The sequence below is a fragment of the Panthera uncia genome (genome assembly GCF_023721935.1).
Source record: "Panthera uncia isolate 11264 chromosome B3 unlocalized genomic scaffold, Puncia_PCG_1.0 HiC_scaffold_1, whole genome shotgun sequence".
NCBI lineage: Eukaryota > Metazoa > Chordata > Mammalia > Carnivora > Felidae > Panthera > Panthera uncia.
In genome coordinates this window covers 120,139,044-120,157,538 of record NW_026057582.1, presented here as the reverse complement: position 1 = coordinate 120,157,538, position 18,495 = coordinate 120,139,044, and the positions used below count along the sequence as shown (strand labels likewise).

At 37.8% G+C, this 18,495-nt stretch overlaps 4 non-coding genes across 4 annotated transcripts; all 4 read left to right on the top strand.

Moving 5' to 3' along the window:
- Window positions 1-11,083: 11,083 nt before the first annotated feature.
- Window positions 11,084-11,164, top strand: LOC125910536 (small nucleolar RNA SNORD115). Its single transcript, XR_007454037.1, has one exon. It is a non-coding gene; the product is annotated as a small nucleolar RNA SNORD115 (small nucleolar RNA).
- Window positions 11,165-14,367: 3,203 nt separating this feature from the next.
- LOC125910537 (small nucleolar RNA SNORD115) lies at window positions 14,368-14,447 on the top strand. The gene has a single exon (XR_007454038.1). It is a non-coding gene; the product is annotated as a small nucleolar RNA SNORD115 (small nucleolar RNA).
- A 1,875-nt stretch (window positions 14,448-16,322) lies between these two features.
- LOC125910539 (small nucleolar RNA SNORD115) lies at window positions 16,323-16,402 on the top strand. Its single transcript, XR_007454040.1, has one exon. It is a non-coding gene; the product is annotated as a small nucleolar RNA SNORD115 (small nucleolar RNA).
- Window positions 16,403-17,525: 1,123 nt separating this feature from the next.
- Window positions 17,526-17,606, top strand: LOC125910517 (small nucleolar RNA SNORD115). Its single transcript, XR_007454018.1, has one exon. It is a non-coding gene; the product is annotated as a small nucleolar RNA SNORD115 (small nucleolar RNA).
- The last annotated feature ends 889 nt before the right edge of the window (window positions 17,607-18,495 follow it).

Below are 18,495 nucleotides of genomic sequence, written 5' to 3'. Positions count from 1 at the left end.
AATCTTGTTGCTTTTGAGGTTTTTTCTTTATCACTATATTTTGCAAGTTTAATTACAGTATGTCTTGGTGTGGGTCTGCTTTGGTTGATTTTGATGGAAGTTCTCTGTATCTCCTGGATCTGGATATCTGTTTCCTTCACTATATTCAAAAAGTTTTCTGCTATTAGTTCTTCAAATAAATTTTCTGCTCCTTTTTCTCTCTATTCTTCCTCTGGAGTCACTGAGTTCCCTGAATCTATTCTTGTTTTCTGCAACTATTTTTTTCTCTCTTTTGTTCAGCTTGGTTACTTTCCATTACTTTCTTATCCTCTGCTTCTTCCATCTTGCTATCCATTTCGTCAAGCATGTTTCTCATTTTATTTACTTAACCTTTTATCTCTGCTATGTTATTCCTTATCTGTGTTAGGGTTCTCACTGATGCATTCTACTCCTTCCTCAAGTCCAGTGAGTATCTTTGTTATCATTACTTTAAATTCTCTATCAGGCATGTTACTTATATCTGTTTTACCCAGATCTCTGGCTGTGGCCTTGTTCTGTTCCTTCATTTGTAAAAAATTTTTCTATCTCCTCATTTTGTCTTCCTCTCTGTGTCTGTTTCTGTGTGTTAAGAAAGTCATCTATGTCTTTTGCTTTTGAAAATAGTGACTTTATGAAGAAGAGGTCTTGGGGTGCCATGCACTACAATGTCTCCTCTTCACCACATGTTGGCACTTCAGGAGGTTACCTACGTGTGTTGCTTACATTCTGCTGTTGTGTCTGGGTCGCTTTTACTTTCAGTGAGTATAGTCATCTGCACTTCCTCTCCTCCTATTTTAAGCTGTGATTTCTCTCTGTGGTGTTAGTAGGACCCAATCAGGCCAGGTCTGAGGGGGTGTGCCCACTGGGGAACTTGGGAGTGACTTGGTGGTATTAGCAAAATTTGTTGTTGTTGTGGGCCACTAATCCTATGCCAGATCCCTAGAATTGCTTTGGGAGCTCCAGGTCTTCCAGGGTTCACAGCTGGGCATGAAGCAATGGCTGGTCTCAGTGAGGTGGCTGGGTGCCACATGCAATGGCAGCTGTGCAGCTGGTGGCTGGGCACAACACATGACGGCTGCTGGGGCCCATGTCTTTGTGCAGCCCGGTGTATGTGTGTAGCAAGTGTGGCAGCTGTGTGGCTGAACAGAGTGCATACATGGCTTTTACAAAACATTTTCACAGCAAGAACAGCCGGCTTGGAGTGGCCTTCTCCTCAGGAGAACTCAGGGAAATGGTGCACTGCCACTGAATCAGGCAGCAAATGTCTGTGTATCCCTGCCTCTGGCAGGTGACTCTGTGTTTATGTAGCAGGAAAGGGAGGAAAATGGCATCTGCCAACTCCCTTGTTTTCATAAAAGTTCCCCAACATGCTCCAAAATCTGTATGAATAGATCTGTCTTCTGTTTTTCCTCAACATTGTGCAAACTGCCATTTTTTGGTTGCCTCTCCATGCAGGCTGCTGTCTCATTAAAGTCAGTGACCCAGCTATAACTCACCCTCCCTGTTCACCCAGTGCTGAATCAGCAAACTTTTAAGGCTCTAAGCTCCAAGTATCACTGGTTTTATGAACTCATGGAATTTATAAAATGCTTTGGTTTTTAAAGCAAAGCATTATGAGAATTAGTCTTCCCTGTGTGAACTGCCTGGTGCAAAGGCCCATTTCTCTTCCTCCTCCACATGCACAGCTCCCTCTTTCCTGTGGTCAGCCTCCCTCCACATTTCTGATCTTCCTAAATTTTAAGCTTCAGCTTCCTGTCTATATTTAGTTGTGAAGTTTGTTCTTCCAGCCCTCAGATTGCTCTCTGGTTTGTTGACTTGGATGTGGATGATATCTATTTGAAAATGTGGGATGTGATGGGCTCAGGAATCTCCTATTCTGACATCTTCCCAGGAGTTTTTCACTCTATGTCTTTTAACTCATTAGTTTTATTAATTTACATTGAAGGTAATTATTGACAAGTAAGCAATTAATATTGCCATTTTGTTAATTGTTCTGTTTTATTTGTAGTTCTTTTGTTCTTGCTACCTTTCTTTGTGGTTTGATGATTTTTTGTCGATATATGGTTTATTTACTCTTCGGTTTTTGTATATTTACTATAAGCTTTCTTTGTGGTCACCATGGGATTCACATTAAACTACTTATAGTTATAACGGTCTGATTTAATCTGATAACAACCTCAATTGTACACTAAATATCTACACTTTTATTACTAGGGTTAAAGTAATATATGTGCCATTATACAGTATTATAATATTCTATTTGTCTATATACTTGCCTTCACTAGTGAGACTTGTATTTTCATATGCTTTTTTGTTTCTGTTGAGTGTTCAGTTTTTAACTTGAAGATTAAGTTGAATCCACCACTTGAAGTGGTGACAAATTCCCTCATTGTTTTGTTTAATTGGGAAAGTCTCTCTTCTTTATTAAAAACAATGTTTTATAGGAGATGCAGGCTACCAGTTAGGAAGTAAATAAGACATGAGAATAAAAGTAGAGCAAGAGGAATATAGTCCATTAAATTATAATACTGTTGTATGAAGACAAATTGTAGCTACTCTTATGGTAAGAATAGCATAATATATAGAGATGTGGTATCATTCTGTTGTATACCTGAAACTAACTGTGTGCCAACTATATCCAAATGAAAAAGGGAAAAAAGTTTATTCTTTTTAAATAAATCTTGCAAATGATACATGTTAAAATGTAAACATATTTAAAATATTAAAAATTTTAAATTTTTTTCCAGGATTAATATTCTTGGTTAGCAATTTTTTTTTTCTTTTAGTCTTTTAAATACACCATCCCTTTATCTCCTGGTATGCTTGGTTTCTACTGAGAAACTACTTATAGTCTTATGGGAGTTCCCTTGTGTATGCTAGGTTGCTTACATATTGCTGCTTTTGAAACTCTGTCTTTGAACTCGACAATTTAATTATGATGTGTTCTAGTATATGCCTATTTGGTCAAATCTGTTTGGTGACTTTTGGGCTTCATTAATTTCTTTTTTAATGTTTATTTATTTTTGAGAGGAGGGGAGACAGAGAGAGGGAGACACAGAATCCAAAGCAGCCTCCAGGCTCCAAGTTGTTAGCACAGATTTTGATATGGGGCTCAAACTCACGAATGGTGAGATCATGACCTGAGTTAAAGTCGGATGCTTACCTGACGGAGCCACACAGGCACCCCCATTAATTTCATTTCCCTTACCAAATTTGGGAATTTTCAGCCAATATTTCTTTAAATAGAAATTCTGCCCCTTTTGTCTCTCTTCTGGGACTCCCATAATGTAAATATTGTGTTACTTCATAGAATTCCATACTTCTGTAGGCTTTATTTGCCCACTTTAATTCTTTTATATTTTTGTCCCTCTGACTGGGTAATATCAAGTGACTAGTCTTCAAGTTCATTAATTCTTTCTTCTGTTAGATTGAACATGCTGTTGAAGTTGTCTATTAAAAATTTTTACTGTGTTATTGTATTATTTATTTCTAAGATTTCTGTTTGATTTTTTATGGTTTTAATTTTTTAGTTAAATTTTTTTGGTTCATGTATCATTCTCCTGATTTCATTCATCTGCCTATGTATGTTCTTTTCTAGTTCCCTGAGCTTCTTTTAGACAAGTTTTTTGTGTTCTTTATCAAGCTGTTTGTAGATTTGTTTATTTTAAAATGGTTATTGTAGCTTTATTGGTTTCCTTCGATAGTGTTATATTTCCCTAATCTCCTCTAGTCCTTGTATCCTTCTATTGGTATCTGCACACTTGAGAAAGTCACATCTTATAGTATTTACAGCTTGGCTTAAGAATAAAAAGTCCTTTACCAATAAGTCCAGCCTAAGATTCTGGGTAGACCAGCTCTTAGCATACATGGACCAGCAGGGAAAGCTACCAGTGCTGTTAGTTTCAGTGGGAACATTAGCTGGGCCCTGAAATTGCAGGTGCCCTTGGATGGACTTTGTCTTCAGGTAGGGACATTGAATGGACTGTTCATTAAGATGGTGATCTGGCTGAACTCCTTCATTAGTTGGGTCCCCTCGATGGGCTCTGCAATTTGACAGGACTACTTGTTGGGCTCTAAGTTTCACTGGGGTTTCCTGCATAGGCATTACTGCTGGCTGGGCTACACGGTTGGGCTGCTAGCTTACCTCTCCAGGTAGGCAGAGGATCTGGTTGGGCTCTATAGCTGGGATGCAGATTGGACTCCCTGGTTGGGTAGGGCTGGTTGGAGGCATTCCTTGTTGTAGCAATGTTACTGGCAAGATATCCGATTTTCCAAACTGCTAGTGGGAACACAGGTCTTCTGCTAAGATTTGCATTACTCATGAACCCATTTCCCTGTGGACCCGTGTCCCTTTTCCCTGTTTCTAACAGTCCCCATGTGGTCTGCCAATTTAAATTCCTCCTGTTCCATGTAAGACAAGAGAGAAGTGGGTATCTCAGTATCCCAAAACACTGGAGAGGTTGGATGTATTCTCCACTTTCCCCCAGTGGAGAAATCATGGGCCAAGGAGATAGTTCCTGAAGAAGATCTGGTACTGTGCCAGCGTGGGGGAAGGTGACAAGAATAAAATGAATCCTTTACTCTGACCCTTTCTAATTTTTTTAATCAATTTTTGTACTTCCCAAGTCTGCTAAAAGACCTGTGAGGCCTGTGATTCTCAGAAAGGCATTTTTGTTTGTATATTTGCTAAATTGATTTTCCTGTGAGGGAATTAGGGTCAGAGACCTCCTTTTCTGTCATCTTGCTGATGTCAGTCCACATTAGCCTTAAGTCTTAAATATGTATACTGATAACAAATATGTGTTTGTGATCGGTTATGCAACGATCAAACTTTGAAAGAATAGAGGCTTTTGAACACTGATAACAACTAAAATATAACATGCTGATTAACAAGAATCATGGAAATTTCTCTAAAAGATTTATATTATTTATTATAAAATTATACTCGAAGACAAGATAAAATATTTTTAAAAGGGAATTTTTAGACCAAGCTGTGAAAAGAGTTACTAAGTTTTGGACTGATAAAGTGAAATGTCCATTACTCATATCCAGGAACTTCTAACCATGACTTTAGAAATACCTCTTTAAGAATTAGAAAATTAGATATCAAGAGGAGCTAAGAAGAATGCCATAGGAAAATGTGAATTATATTATAGGACTTTTCTTTTACCTCAATCATATATGTGGGTGGATTTTTCAACAAGCAGCAAACTCATTCATACAGAGGGAATATGAGGAAAATTTGGGAATTGTGTAACATTTGTATAGGATTAAATAATTTAGGAAATTACACAAATATGTGCTGTTTGTCAGGAAAAAAATCTTTCTAAGAAACATATAAGATAAGTCTAAGGTCAATGTTACCTGAGATATGATGGCAATTTGACTTTATTTAGATTCAAACTTTAGAAGGTTTTACATATTTTTAGTAAAGTTGTATATGATGTCTATATGACCACACATATGTCTGTAAGCTAAAGCTGATGCTTACATTGTGAACAGTGCCTGACTGTACCATCTCAACTTTTGGAATTCCTAAACATATATAATTCAATAAAAGAAGTCATTTTGTATCTGTGGTGATTCACAACCTCTGTAATATCTTATAAGGACTCAAAATTTGGTAACTGTTAGTCGTGTATAATCTGATAGGCAAGTGGAATGAATAAACCATTCCATAAGAAAGTATTTGACTAAATTAAATCAAGCCGCTGACTCACAGTGATCCAAATTCCACTGATTTTATTAAAAATAATATTAACTCTCTGTTGTAAGTATGTACTTCTTTCTTTGAATTTGGAAAACTTATAAATTTAGGGTTTAAGCCTAACCCTTTATCTGGTACAATGAAAAAATAGTCATAATCAGATATAATAAAGAGTTTGTGGGTTTCCCTGGGCTAATTATGCCATTATGTGACCAGGTGCTGAAAAATATCCCCCTGAGGAAGTGTATTATCATTATGGAACAGGAGGCTTGGTCTGCATTAAAGTGTAACAATGACAGACTGGTGATCATCACACTAGACAGAGTCCTACCAGGTGATGTTGATAACATACTACCATCAAGGTAAAGAAGAACCCAAGTGAATGCATGCTTCACATATGAGACCAACACCTACGATTGAGCAAGTTTTAATTATTAAGGATAATTAAGACATTTTAAGGATAAATTATTTAGATAGTTACTTACAATAACATGAAAGCTGAAAAGAAATCTTTAATAGACAGGATAGATAAGTTGCTTTGTTAATGTCTTCTTACATTATCTTGACCATTATAATTTTGATATTTATTCTAGTTAATATTATTTGTGCATGAAACTTAGAGTATTCACCTTTTAGTTTTGAAATTGTGTCTCTTAACTTCAAGGAATTTTAAATTAATTATCAGTTGTCTCGAATATGGGTTTAGCACTTCAAGAATCCTCTATTTTTGTCATAGTACATCAGATCCACGAATTTTATCATTTAAATTTAGAATAAACAGAAAATTTCAAGTGTCATAAAGTCAAAAAAAGCAATCTTAAAAAATAATCTTCAATGTTATTGAATATACTGATGGGAAAGAATTTACATAATCAAGTTTAATACAATTATATTCAAACTGACAATTCCTGAGCAATGACACAAAATCCAACTTCTTTCTGTCTTATATAGCCATAGGGGGCCCATTTAACCATACTGAAATAGATGTGCAAATGAGGAAGAAACATTCCTACCCAAATATTAAGAGTTAGTTACTTCGGAAGTCCCCAAATATATCATTACATAAAAATGAACCTACAGCGTTTAGGACTTGGCAATCCCCAGTTTCCATACTTTAGATTTATATGATTATTAAATGATGGGGCACCTGGGTGGTTCAGTTGGTTGAGCGTTGGCTCAGGTCATGATCTCACAGTTTGTGAGTTCCAGCCCTGTGTCGGGCTCTGTGCTGACAGCTCAGACCTGGAGCCTGTTTCAGGTTCTATGTCTCCCTCTCTCTCTGCTCCTTCCCCACTCGTGATCTCTCTCCCTCTCTCTCAAATAAATAAACATTAAAAAATTTTATATGGTTATTAAATGAATACCTTCAAATATTACTAGTGAAAATGTGGATTAATTCAATTCTACTTCTATGCCTTAGGTTTTACCCTTATAAAAAGTTCTTATGTGAAGATTAAAATGGTGCCATTATGAAACTAAAAGAGATTTATTAAATACTATATTTATAAGTAAATATAAAATTGACCAAATTGCAAACCTTATTTGTATAGAAATGCTGAAATGTTGAAGAACATATTTAGTGCTTTGGGACAATTGCAGAAACATGTAATTAAGATGCAAACAAGATGAAATAAAAACCTAATGCAGGATACAGCAATAGAGAAAATGGAGAATGGAGTTGGGAAAGAATTTGGAACTGGCCATCCAGAAATGAAATCCTGTTTCAAAAAAATAGCTAAGGAATTTTCATAAGCCTTCACTTGTATAACTGAACAACCAGTTATTCAATAACTACAGTATATACTTAATAGTACTGAACTACAAGATTTCACCTACTTAGGAAAACCAGATGTTTGGCAGGATACTACCTCTGGATTGATAAATAGTGTTGTAAAAAGAGTAATCATATTATAGAAAAAGGTAAAATTTGGCGACTAAAGATTGAAACTCCTGAAAACCAAACTAATAAAATTAATTTTACAAAGAAACATAAATTTCTTCTATATGTATGTGAATCTGATATGCTAGATGGGTGCCTAAACTTCAACTGAAGCAATGAAACATTGAAATCAACTTATTTGGCTGAAACAGTCTACGTGCTTATAAGTGGGTAATGATTTATTTAAATTACCAATAATTCCAGAGATGCCTTGGTGGCTGAGTCTGTTAAGCTTCCGACTTCAGCTCGGTCATGATCTCCCAGTCCGTGTGTTCAAGCCTCACATCAGGCTCTGTGCTGACAGCTCAGAGCCTGCAGCCTACTTCAGATTGTGTGTCTCCCTCTCTTTCTGTCCCTCCCCCACTCATATTCTGTCTCTCTCTCTCTCTAAAAAATAAACATTAAAAATTAAATTTATAAATATATATTTATATAAACATTATATAAATATATAAATATAATTCCTAATAGTTTTACACATTTGGGTTCCATGCTTGGCTTTTTTGGTGTCTTATAGCAGGACATACTTCTAAGAGTTAGATATTTGTATTATAAGAGGTGAATGGCATACTTTGGTGACAGATTAATTCCACATAAGTCACTGGACTAGTAAAGATTCATCCTCAAGCAGGGTTTATTCATTAGTCAATCTGGATATTGGGGTGTTCTTATTGAATTACTGGTCTACTTAATGTGATCCTATGACAAAGTTTTTACTTCTTACCTGAATTTGATGTGATTAATAGTGAAGAAAATTTTGACTCATTGGTATCCAGATCTATATTTGATACTTATCTGGGTGTCTATGTGACTAAAGCAATATATTTTTAAGCTTAAATGATATTCTAATAGTGGCATGTTGTTTTAAAGTCACTGACGAACTTTTAATAAACAAAGGATCCTGTCAACAATGATAACGATGTGAAATTAAGTAATTTTCTATTTGTATTAAACCTAAAATTGATTCTACTAATGAGAAACATAGATGAATTTCAGCTTTTAAATATTATGTTAATGTCATATTTTCAATATAGTAAGTTGTATGCTATGAATTATGGAAACTTCTTGGAAATGAGTACTATTCCCAGTGACCTAATACTTTTCTGTAAATACTGTTTTACGTGGCTTCAAGTGTGTCATTTAAGAAGAGTTCATGTGCAATGGACCATGCCAAATGATATTGTTATAACATCCTTTGAATTTATATATGTATATATATTAAATTACATATATATGTATATATATGTAATGATAAGTGGAATGCTGTGTTTTTCTGACACTATGAGCGGCTTTCCAAAGAAACCTGCATTGTGTAATTCATGTGTAAGATGATCAGTATTCTACAACCTCTGTAATAGGTCATTATTTTGAGTACTGACCAAATTGTATCATTAAGGAAAAGCTTTCAAGAACCATACTCCAAGAGAGACTTAGGTTTATGCGTTGATACCTGTCCTGTTCCTGTACACCTAAAATCATCATTGCAGAGAAAGAGCACAGTTTGGCCTTAAACTTGGGGGAATTAATATAAGTCAGGTGCCTAGCACTGAATATATCAAAACTCCTGTCTGAATCAGTACCACAATTGTCTGGTAAACATCTTCAGGTATGAGTGTATGTATGCACTAGGAATGTCATAGCTAGGGTCAAAAGTGAGAACTTCTTGTCTTCAAGAGTGATGATGACTGAAAGTCATGATCAAAAAGATTATGATAAAGACAAACTCATCATAGGTGAAGGTGAAATTCTGGGATAGGATTGTCGGAACATGTTGGAACTCATTACTTTTCTCTAGGCATTTTATCTGGGGCTTGAGACAAGGAATTCTTGAAGGAAACTCATGTTACCCAATCCTGTCCATGCGCTCAAAAGTGAAAAATAAATGTTCCTTCTATAAACTTTGTTTCAGGGATTTATAATTCTTAAGAGCTGGGAACATTCAAGATTCAGTCCTTCCCTGTTTTTCTTTCAATGTGTCTTTGAGTAAGACATCTTACCAAGGGTTGAAACACTGCATTGATAGTATATTTCTGGTTTTCTTTGGTCACAGATATATGCCAAAAAGCAATTGACTGGAGAAGATGCTCTTCTAGGGCATACAAGTTTACACATTACGTAACTTGGATAGAGATATGGATTTTTTCTGAATAAGTGACTGATAAATGCAATGTGATTTTATTACAAAATCTTTTGTTTGAACTTGAAATTTATATTGAAATTGAGAAAAAATAGATCCACTGGTTCTCAGTACAATGTTTAATATTCTCATTCTACATACAAGATAAAATCAATCTCTGTAATTTTATGGGATTTTAACTGCTTTGGGTTACTTTGGAGTCATTGAAAATTTTTCTATATCTGAACTACTATTAAGTAGTTCTACTGGTTATAGGACTAAAATTTGAAACTTAAAATTGTGTGTATTCATGAAGAAACACATATAAGAATTCCAGATCCTGATACGATTCCATTATTACATACAAGGATATGCAACAAATGATGCTCGAAGTTCTAATTTACACTCTGAATTGGCTAGTGTCACCAAACCAGCATTATGAATTATTATTCTCAATTTAGTGACTATCTTAATTGAAGCACTCTCAGGAAGAAAACTACTTTTTTACTGAAAATTTATTGAAAGGATATGAGACTTTTTTTGTGCTCTGGTTCTCACTCCATTTTGCAATTTTCTTTGGCCTAAATATACAAGTAAACATATGTACACTAATTATTGTATTTTCCTTGTTCTGCTTTTGTCAAAATTGTGACATTTAAGAGAACTCACAACATAATGGCTTATTGGTCATGATCTGAAATGGCTTATTGGTCATGATCTGAAAACTCACTTATATAGTTCCAAAGAATTCATAAAATGGTCACAATTTCAATCATCCTGACCTCTTATTAGGTTTTCATGTGGCTGAAAGAATACGATTTTATGTGAATTTATATGCAATGAACCATGGCAAATACTCTGACATGAACTCTTGACTGGATAGAATATTATTGGCCAATGGATATCTCCCATGTTCACAACCACCACATGAAAGTTTATCCCAAATTAAGAAACCTGTATATATTGTCTTTTTTATGCTTGGTAAATGAAAGATGCATGAATTCTGTAAGAGGTCATTTTTGCAGATATGGTCATAAGACTTCCTTAACATAGAGCATGGATAAATCACAAGCCCGGGACAGATGTAACAATATGTTTTGCAATCTATCTTACAACTAACTACACAGATAATGACTTTGAAAAAGAGCACTGTTTGCTGCCACAGAATGAAGCTATGTGAGTCAGGTGTCCATGATGGTATATGACAAAAGTCATATCTATTTTGGCATCACAAATTACAAAATCTATATCTGATAAACATATACAGGTCAAAGCATATACATGGGTAGGTAATGCCATAGCTAGATCAAAATTGAGAATTCATATTGTCTTGAAGAGAAATTATGACCTAAAAATCATGCTCAATAAAATTCCAATGAAGCCCAATGTAGTCAATAATGCCAAAGCAAAACGTTGAAGTTCCATATTTCCTTTGTAGAGTAATGGGATTTGGTTCTTCAGGCAACCAGTCCCTTCAGGGAATCTCTTATATAGGTTTCATGTCAACAACACATCCTCAAGTTTAAGCTATATTTGGTGAACTATATTTCATCACAAAAAGCTATTCTTCAGAGCATCCCTTAGTTATATTTTTATCATTGTGTTATTCAGTTAGAAATTTTGGAAAGAATTGTGCTGTTTCATTAAAATCTGAAGTGATTGAATATGTTTGGTCATAGATATAGGTGACACAGAAAATTGGATACAAAAAGCCAGACTTAAGGAGATAAATAAGTGACTCTTTTCAAAAATGTAAATACTGTAGAGGGTTGATTTATGCCTGGAAATCAGCCCATTGGAATAGTACCCCTGCAAACCTTTTAGCTATACCTAAAATGGATAAGATTCCAAATGGATGAAATGTTTCCTCCACTACCCCTCCACCACAGAAACATTACCATCTGTCTGTGCACAGATTGAAAACTAACCATAATACATTGATACACTGAAGAGATAATAACTTCTGGGATCTTCACTGCATACTCAAAAGAAAGTCCTATAAGGAAGGATCATGGCCATGACATCCAAAAAGTGAAATGCAAGAATTAATCTGCCAATTGGTATTGGCTAAAAAAAACTGTTAAGTATTCAGATAACTACATCGTGACCCCTGAGTATTATTAGGGCTTTAAAATTTCAATTTAAGGAATTGTGGGTTATTGGTGATGACAGTTTTTCCTAATTGGCCCTTTAATCTGTTTGATTTTGCCAAATTAAACACAAGCTTCACATTTGACATTCTTCTCAAGACACAAATCCTTTAGAAGCTGGCACCATAAAGGAAAAAGATTTAAAAAAATTAGGAAGAAAAATTTATCATATATATATATATATATATATGATATTGAGATCTTTGAAGCTTTGTTCAAAGAAGAGAAATAAAGATATATATTACAAAGAAAACCTTTTGCATTACTGATTGGAAGATCTTGATAACAACATGAAAGAGGAGTCTGAACAAAAAGAATATGTCATTCAGATCATGGCCTAAAAAGCCTTATGCAAGGGTTTGTCTCAGTGATGGGTATTGAGGACATTTTCAAGCCTCTGGCTATCTGTCTCAATAAAACTAATTCTACATGATTTTATAGGGTCATTTTATGGGTGTTCATGGCCAATAGTCAAGCCCAATTATCCACATACGAGTACTGCTGTCTAGACAAAAAAAAAGCCATAAACTTGATTTTACCAGACACGTCCTGAACTCTTTTCCAATCTAGAAACTTATTTACAAGGACTTCTCTTCGATGTTGAATCAATGGTGCTTAGCATTTTCATAAGCTAAATTTAAATGTATTTCTTAGAAATTAATTAATTAACAAATTTATTTTGTATTGATTCATTCATTATTTTATCCATTAATACTGGGTGAATCATGGAATTTCAGACTTAAGATAACAATCCCCTCAAGGCAATCCCTTGTGGTGTACAATGTCTATAAGATTCCATGTACCTCACACTTGCTTATATTTTAGGCTTTGTTTCATGATCCATGATCCATGATACAAAAGAGCCTTTATTTGGAATAATTCTATAGTTCTTTCCCTCCTTGTGTCTTCAGGTGAACGTTTTGTCAATGGTTAACTTAATGATATGAAGTGAGATGATGCCTTTGATGATAGATACAGGCCACAAAGAACATGGACAAAAGGAGAGGCTCACCTAAAGGCAATAAATGTTTGACTCATTTTGGAAAACTAAATAGTAGAGAGTTGATTTTCTTCCTGAGTGAAACCCTACAAGAAAGAATCTCTAGAAAGCATAACTTTGTCATTTTCAAAGAAATAGGTAATGTGGCAGTGGAGGATATCATTCTTTCATGGCCACTGGGAAACATGGCACAAGTAAGTAGGTGTTCAGGTTGAAGAAAATATCTCAAATACACTTCAAAGATGATAACAGTTGGAGTATGCATTCGAATCTCAGAACACTTCCCCTAGAAAAGGCTCCAACTATGGTGTTCAGAGGGTAAGATGCAAAACTTTACCACACCCATGGATCTTAGTTGCAGGACACTGAAGAGGATTCAGATAGCTAACTTGTGACTCCATATATTGATAAAACTTCCAATGACAATTTAACAAATTGTGGGTTATTCGTATTGCTAGCTGTTCATGATGAGAACTCTGACCAGCTAAGTTTCACCCAAGAGGGCACTAGTTTTCATACCATTTGAAGAATTTATTTGGGGAAAAGTTATGTCTTAAAGAATGGACAATCAAGAATACAAAAACTCTGTCAAAAATACTTTCATAGATATAAATTAAAAATTCTTCAGAATCATTAAATCAACTCCTTCATGAGATCATGTTTCTTTTATGAAATAACTGGAACCATACACCTGGATTATGAAGTGTTGTTAGCACTTCATATGGATGAAGTGTTAGCAGGATATGGAAGACAATATAAACAAAACATACATGGCTTTTGAAACATGAACTGGAAGTTCTAGTGCAGGGATCTCCCTAGATGATAGGGAGCAAGTATCTTTTAAAGACTTCAGATGTAGGTTTTCCAGAAAACCAATTCCATATCAATTAATAGTATCATTTCAAGAGTGATCCCGAACAATATTAAATTACTGCTCCAAGAAAATCAAATATAAGCAAGAAAAATTAATGAGCCATAAAAGTAAAATTATGAAAAACATAGAGAGTTTACAAATAAAGAATTCAAAGTCTGGGCCTTTGAATGAGTATAAATCTATATATATAAATGAAGACTATTTTCATATTTAACATTTATTTATGAATGAATGTACATATGGATTTGCTAAAGCATTATAATTATACATGAATTTATTGATTTAGTCTAAATAAATTCATTTATTATGTAATTAATGAAGGTGTAAGAAATATAAAACAAAAATGGCACATATGGGAAGGTGGCTTTGACAACTGTCCTACTTCTCTCTACACAGAACACATCCTCAGATGAAGATTCCCCGCCCCCATATGCACATATGTCAGCTTGGCTCCAGGAATAGGCACAAACTCATGTGGCACCCGGGTTTCCTGCTTTCCAGAAACCATCTCTGGTAAGCATGTTCAGGTGGGAGCACATGGACATGTGGGGAGTGCCTTGGTCAGGTCGATGATAAGAACTTATATTGTCTTTAAGACAGATGATGACCTAAAAATCATATGCAATAAAATCATACTAGGCTCAGTAGAGAGCAAAATCATGGGTAAGAATCCCAGGATGACATGTAGCACTCAGAGAGTGATAGAATTTGAGGATTGAGATTACCAATCCCCAGAGGTATCCCCGTGTCCATCCACTGTCAGTGGGATTCCACATTCCCAAGATATGCTCATGCTGTAGGCTTTGTATGCAAACACATAGTTCCTCCCAAGACACCTCATTTGGAGCTATTCCTTAGCACCATTGGTCTTCTTGTGTTTTTCAGCGGGATTTCATGACCAGGGTCTCATCGTTGTCTCCACCATGTGAGGTGAGTGAATGCATCTGACCAGAGACAGAGGCTGCAGAAGACATAGGGTGCATGGGGAGGCTCTCTTCAGGGCAATGCTTGACTTTTAGTCAGGATGGAGACATTCATGGCCATCACATTCTTTGTGACCATCAGCCCTACACAGTAGGAGGTCAAGAAAGTGAAACATTATCATTGCACCTGAAAGGTATCTTAATGTCCAGGGAGGACAATTCTCCTCCATTGGAACACAGGCCACATTAATTTGTATCAGTTTGTGCTCAGCGTGAGGCCAATATTGCTAATGCACTTCAGAGACACTAAGTACTAGATGGGCATTGAAGCCTCATGCAGCATCCAGCAGGGCAAGGGACCAGCCCAGGGCATCCAGAGAGAGTGGTGCAGGAATATAACTGGGGGGGGGGGGGAGTCTTCTTACCTGGATGACATTAGACAGAATTCTAATAGCAGAAAGATGGCACCTGAGAAGTGCTTAATTCTTCCCCAGGTCTAGAGACATAGCTGTATAGACTAGGTCCTGTGTAGTGTTCCCCATCTGCTCGCTGGTCGTGGCTTCTAAGCATAATGGGTCCACTGGTCTCTTACCAATTGATGTGGAGCAGTTCCTGCAGATGCCATCTTTGTGGGTGGCCAGGACCCTGGGAAGAGCAAAACCACTCTAGCATGTATGTTACTACAAGTGAGGTTGAGAATTTTGAATAGGATGGTCATGACTCCCCCATGAGATCCCTTCCTATATGCACCCTTCCACCAAAGAGGAAGGGTATGATTACAAACCATACTAGCATCTCTCCCTGAATCACATTCACCACCAAATCATGAAGAGAGAAGTTGGTCTCAGCAGGGACATATAGGCATTGCTCTTTGAAGATGTGGATTGTGATAGGATGCACAGCAGGGCACTCTATACCTCAGAAAGACATCTGTCAGGCAGGGTCTAGGGCAACACTTTGCCTGAATGGAGGACAGTGGGCAGCTTTTCAGAACTCCATGTACATGAATTCCTAAGAAAGCATTTCATAGTGCTTTATATCCTGGCTCCCTGTGTCCCCAGAAGCCCTGTGCCCAGGCCAGGCTTCAACATAGAGCTCATTCCTAGGAATAACGAATGCTGTGCTCTACATACCATGGCCCTCAAATTTGCATGCCACATTCAGGAAAGCAGTGTGCCGGGACTGCTCCTCAGTTGTACATAAATGATGCTCACCCCCCTGTGTGAAAACTCAGAATTTCATTGCTGTGGGTTCAGCTATATGGGTAGAGATCCTTCTGCACTGTGCTGGATACTTCTTGTCTTCAATCATTACATAATGGATTCATGTGTTGAGACATAGCATTCTGCAACTGGAACTAGCAGGTGTGGGCCAGAAGGGCAGAAGGAATGCATAGGGTGTTTTAAAAGCTGAAGTATCTTTTGAACACAAACCACATACCTATATGAAGATGTCACAGCAAAATATATATGAGCTTGTCCCAGCTTCAAGAATAATCCCAACTCAAGACATGCCACACATCCCACCCTCCAGAAACTATCTCTTGTAAGCATGTTCAGAAGGGGGGACCCAGACAAGTGGTGACTGCCTCAGTTGTGTCAATTATGAGAACTCATAATGTCTAGAAAATACATTATAACATAAAAGTCATCCTAAATAAGATTATGATGAGGCCAAATGGAATGGAAAATCCTGTGGCAGGATCCAGGGGATTCATGTGGCCAATGGAGAGTGATGGATTTATGACTTGAGATGACTGATCATTTGACTCCTGGGTTTGGCTCTTCAACGTCCTTAGGCAACCAAATGTCCAGACATGCTCATGATGTGGGGCTTTGTATGCTGAACCATAACTCCTTGGCCTTTTCATGCAATAGACAATTTAGATGGTGCCTTGCCCAAAGAAGATCAGAGCTCCTCTTCCATACACACTCTTGCCAATAAAGTTCACATCTTTGGAAACCAGGAAGCATCTCTCCATAAGGCCCCACTGGACTGATGGTCAGGAAGAAATGAGTGGACACTGCACTCCTTGTTAGGAGATGGTGATGTTGATGGAATGCACACCAGGCCATTGGACATACCAGGTATTTTCTGTGGGTCTCCATATGGAAGCATCTGGGGAGGAGTTTTGCCTGCCAGGTAACTGTTGGTCAGCTCCCCAGAGATCCACTAAAATTCTTGCTGAGGAGGAATTATATTCCATGGTTCAATGGGCTTTGATTACCATGTCTTATACAGACCTGGCCAATCCCAGGATGCCAAGCCCACCCGTTCCTCAAAAGCCAAAGGCCAAGCCTACCAGCCATTGCTTATGATGCTGTATGCAACATGATCGAAAAAAACTGACCCATTCATTTGGAGAGAATGTGTAGCAAGAATGCTGCTTAGTGGTGCATGTGCAATGCTCAGACACATGTTGGGGCCAGTTTTCCCAAGATAGCATATACACATACAGGCTGAGGGCTTTGGATGCCAGGCTGCAGCACTCCCGCCACCCCTCAATCCTTGCTGGAATCATAAAATGAGTCAGGCCCCATGAATTCAAGTATCATGCACATGGCCCACCAGGTCAGGGCCAAAGGGGAAGGGTATTGTCATAGCTTCCCTACCTTTCTCTATACAGACCCCATGCCCAAACGAAGATTCCACCTGGCATACGGTGGGAAATTGGCCCAATATGGGAATAGGCCCTGAGCCAGGTGCCCAAACGGCCAACCTGTGCTTCATAAACGATATCTTGTAAGCAAGTTGAGCTGGCGGAAAGAAGACAGAGGCTCGTGGGGACTGCCTTGGTTGGGTCAATGATGAGAACTCATATGGTCTTGAACAGAGATGATGACATAAAAATCATGCTCAATAAGATTACACTGAGGCCCAATCGAAGAGACAATCATGGGGTGGGATCCAGGAGACCATGGGGCACTTGGAAATTGCAGGCAAATTGGGCTTGAGGTGACCAATCCCTCGAGGCTCCCAATGTGGCTCTCCCCAGGCTTGGGGGCTTGAACGTGACCAAATTGGGCTCGTGCAATGGTGATTTGTGTGCTCGTAACTAGTTACTCTGGATACACCTCATTTGCAGCCTTGGATTAGCTCCCTTGGTGTCCATGTGTCTTTCAGTGGAACATCATCGTGACAGGGTCTCGAGGCAGTACCAATAAGAAGAGGTGAGTGCATCCCTGTGCTGATACACTGAGGCAAGGGATTGTGTGATCCTCCAAGGGATCCTCTTTCCTGCCAGCCTGTAAGCCATGTTCTCCACTGTAGGAAGGCTGTCAGGTTGATGTCAGAATCACTGAGGCCCTTGGAGGAATGCGAGGTGCGGCAGTGGGCATTGGAGCCCCCCCCCCCGACCCACGACCTCCTACGGGGAAGAGTTCCCACCAAAATTTCACGCAATGGGCGATGGAGGAAGATGCTGGGACTGGGGCTACCTGGCTGGACACTAGACAGCTTTGGCATAGCACATAGATGGTATCCAAAAATTTCTGGAAACATGGACTGGACCACGGGTGGCATTCGGGCTCCTGACTCCTAGATCTTCACCATTGGCCATGACTTATGGATTCATGTCCTTATGGGGCCTGTGGGAATTCCCCAAACTGGATGGTGCTTGGCCTGATGATAGCCTTTTGGTTGGTGCCATGAGCCAGGGCATGCTGGGGTTCTTGACTTGTGGCCCAATTCCCAATGAAGTTGAAGTCACTGGGGAACCATGGTAGCCCCTCTCCTAGCAATAACCTTAAGTGCAAATACAGGAAGGGA